Source organism: Gossypium arboreum, chromosome 6 (assembly GCF_025698485.1).
Source record: "Gossypium arboreum isolate Shixiya-1 chromosome 6, ASM2569848v2, whole genome shotgun sequence".
Taxonomy (NCBI): Eukaryota; Viridiplantae; Streptophyta; class Magnoliopsida; order Malvales; family Malvaceae; genus Gossypium; species Gossypium arboreum.
In genome coordinates this window covers 138,462,083-138,466,484 of record NC_069075.1, presented here as the reverse complement: position 1 = coordinate 138,466,484, position 4,402 = coordinate 138,462,083, and positions in this window count along the sequence as shown.

Sequence of the window (4,402 nt, the reverse complement as noted above, 5' to 3'; positions counted from 1 at the left end):
GATGATAATAATAATAATAACAATACTAATTATAAAAATAACAAGGACATTTAATAAATATACGAAAATAAACGGAAAAAGGACTGAAATTAAAATAAAAACGAAGTTATAGGGCCAATTTAAAAAAGAAATAAAGTGGAGGGACTTAATTACAACACGCGTGTAACTAGAAGGGTCAAAAGTACAATAAATCCATATGTTAAAACGCTGCGCGGCGTGGGGGACCAGAATGAAATCAGGGCAAAACAGCGGGGCCGAATTTAAAATATAAAAAAACTTGATTATAAAATGTTGAAAAAGCGGAGGGGCCAACTGCGCAAATAGCCCCTCCCTTAAAAAACACGCGGATCCCCTGGTCGGACGGGTCGGGTCGACCCGACCCGCATCAAAACGGCGTCGTTTTGGACCCCTATATAAGTCAAATTTTTTTGTTTTGTTTTCATTTGAAACAGAAGAAAGAAAAAAAGAAAAGGAGGGAGAGAAAAGAGGGAACGGGGAAAGAAGAGAGGGGAGGGGGGAAGCTCCGGTCATGGGGGCGGTCCACTTTGACGGCCACCGAGGTCCGCACGGCCAAGCCACCACCGCACGCGGTGGCGGAAAAATAAAAATCTTATTTTTTATTCTTTTTTATTTTGTTATTTTATTGTATTTTGATAAATATATGTGTATGAATTCGCCAAAAACGAAATTAGAAAAAACAATCACCTTAGATCGGTTCTGATTTTAGCTCCTGATTTGTTGATCTTGGTTTTTTGTGTTGATATCTATCTCGGACTGGTATTCTTGTTATATCTACTGACTTTTTCGAAATATATGTGTATTCAAAGATCTAAAAAAAAGGCCCTATTTACAGTGTTTCATTCGGCTTTTTATAGCCTATTTCGTTACATATTTTGTTATTATTTTTTTGCTATTCTTGCTTCTGCTTTGCTTGTCTGTTGCTTTTTGCAGGGCATGGCCAGTGTTGGTGGTGGGAGTGTCAGACGGTATGGGCAGTGCCAGGTCTTGGGCAGAGGAGGAAGTGGTCTGGGATGGTGCTGGTGTCAGAGGAGTGGAGGAGGCTGGAGAGGGGAGAGCGGCTGAAGACTTTGGTGGCTAGGGTTTGCTGCTGAAAATTTTTTTAGATAATGGGCTTGGGTTGTTTAGATTAGTGGGTATGGGTTAGCGGGCTTCTGACTTGGGTTTAAGATTGGGCCTCTGGGTTTTGGGGTTTGGGTCTGGTTGTAAAGGGTTTAATATTTGTAATGGGTATTAGATTTTGGGCCTAAAATTGGCCTGTACAGCTGCCTAACGTGCTGGATGTGGTATTTTATTCCTTTGGAACGAGTGAATCTTAAAATCCAACTCGAGTTGTTCACACACTTTTAAAGGGATCGTATTTCAATGTTTTTTTAAAATTTTCAACATTAGGACATAAATTAATCAATTAGGTACCAATTTTGGGCGTTACGAGGGTCCTAATCCTTCCCCGTACGTAACCGACTCCCGAACCCGTTTCTTGATTTTTCGTAGGCCAAAATCCATATTTTAATAAAATGGTTTTTTAGGTGATCCGATCACACCTAGACCAAAAAGATTGGTGGCAACTCCATAATTTGTTTTTAAAGTCGATCCCCATTTCTAAACTTAAAAATGGTTTCGACACCAAGAATAACATCTGCTACACCCATATCCTTTATAGCAAAATTGTTTGACAAGATTTTTTTTTTATGTTTTCTATTTGTTCCAAATTTGTGCCAAATATGAGCATGTCATTTACATATAAGTAAATTATGACACATTTTTTATTTTCAAATTTTCTATATATTTTGAAACCCCAAACTCGGCCAAGATAGTTCAACCCGAATTTCGAGCGACATATTAGCCATCGAGGTGACTCTCCAAAAAAACTACCACCAATCACACCAACCATCCATACTCGCTATACATATGCAAAATATTTTATACAAGCATTTAGTCCTAAGAGCATGCTTTTCTAAATCAAACAATAAGTCGTATAATAAGTGAAATAAGACGTACCTAAATTTCGGTGGGCTCTACTGGTTGCAAAATGTCTCGTTAGTTTATATAGGCAGTATCATAAAATTCAAATAACAAATTCAACCAAACAAGCAAGCACGGAGTATAAAAAGGTCCCAAAAATTAAACAAACTAAAAAGTCCAATTACAACCCTTTAAAAAAATATTTTTAAATTGTCTAAAATTATCTAAGTCCCATTCTCAGTCTCTAGCTTGGAAATGTCCCACATTGCCTTCTTAAGGTTCTATAAGCTCAACGCACATACTGTAGAAAGAAAGTTTGTGCGATGGATCACTAAACTGCCAGCCTCCTCGCTATCCTGCAAGCTGTTTATCTGGAAAAGAAAAATAAAGAGATGAGCTTGGGAAAGCTCAATGTATACACATGTATACAACACTAGAAAACACATCAATAATCCACATACAAACAAATCATATATAACAGTTCGCATATAAATGATTTCGCATAGTGCATAGATGAGGTTTGCACATGCACATGTTCAATTCACAACATGATGATAGGGTTCACACGTCTTACTTCCTTCCAATAGAGTGCAATCTCGTTTTCAAGTGCAATATATATTATACTCACCTTTTTCACCATAATGTCGACTATGTGACCTTGTCCTTGCCTTTACATCTGTTAGTCGATGCTCCTCAAAATTTTCAACTTCGCATGAAAAAAATCACATAACATAATTGTTTAAAATAATTTAATTCATTCACTACTCAACAGCAGCCCACTATTTACGCTACTTCTAACAGATTTTTACTATGTCATTATTTGCCTTTATTTTCTAACTTTTAACTATGTCATTATTTGCCTTTATTTTCTAACTTTTAACCCTCCTAGCTTACATATATTGGCAGATCTAAGTTGTTAAAAAAAAAGTAATCCTATTTAATTCTTTTCTTCTACAATCAGCCACTGTTCATCGTTTTCCTCAAGAGCAGAACCATTTGGTTTATAAATTCCCTTAAAAACTTTGCTAAATCGAATTGTAAACCTTTTATTTTTATTAATGCTCTCTGAAAATCATTTTAGAAAACATTTCATAGCTTTGTCAGCTTCGATCCACCATTTTCATGAAGCCAAACATTAAAAAAAACAAAGATTATTTATATTTCTCGTAGATACTTTAGCCAAAAGCATTTCATGCAGATTTGACATGAAAATAGATTGTTTACTTTAGATCTTGCTATCTTTAGTAACTCCCAAGTGGTCCGCTTAATAACCGAACTAGGGTTTAAGAAGAAAAATAGTGTTTGGTTGCTTAGAAAATGTAATGGGCAAGAAAATTTTAAAGAAAAATTAACTACTAGATGCAACAGCTTTTGAAATGAAGAAAGTGTGAAAAGAAAAAATATAACACAAAAAGGAAATTAAAACGTGAGAAGAAAATGAGTAGTGATGACTTATATAGCCAAATTCATTTATAAAGTTGGTTTATTTATCCTATAGATCCCTCATAATTCTACCCTTGTTTTAAATAAATCCCTCACAGCCATTAGTCCTAATTTACCTATTTAAATTCTCTACTTTCGCTATTATTCCTATTTAGTCTTAATTACTAACGTGATTTTATTTACTCTATTTTTAATCTATAATTTAATGTCAATATTACCGGCCAGGTTTCCGGGATGTGACATATATGCACTTATCAGATTCATTTATTTTATAGCCATTAGCTAAAATAACCTTGTCAAACTTTTGGCGCCATTTATTTGGTGCTTGTTTAAGCCCATATAAAGATTTAATAAGCTTACTTACCTTATACTCTTGTCTTGGAACAATAAATCCTTCCAATTGTTCCATGTGCACTTTCTTTTCCAATTCACTATTTAAAAATGTAGTTTTAACATCCCTTTGGTGAACGACCAAATTATACATTGATGTAAGTGATATTAAGAGTCTAATCATAGCAATTCTTGCTACTGGAGTATAGGTATCAAAATAATCAAAACCTTGTTTTTGTTTCAAACCTTTGGCTACCAACCTTACTTTAATTTATCAATGGTTTCGAGGAAGACACAAAATCAAAATCCTTAAGTGAGTCTTCTATTTGATAGAGATCTTGCCCAATTAGCATCTAAATATCCAACAACCTATGTATTTCTCTTATCTTCATATCACAAACCTTATCTAGACACACCTTTGAAGTATTGAAGTATGTGATTCATTGCATCCCAATAACTATCACAAAGAGCTAGAAGAAATCGACTTACCAAACTTATTGGAAAAATATTTTGATGTATGATAATAAGATAGTTTAATTTCTTGACCAACCTTCGATACTGACTTGGATTTTGTAATAACTTTCCCTATCCAGAAACAAGTTTGATATTAGGGTTCATAAGCATATCAACAAGTTTACAATCCAAA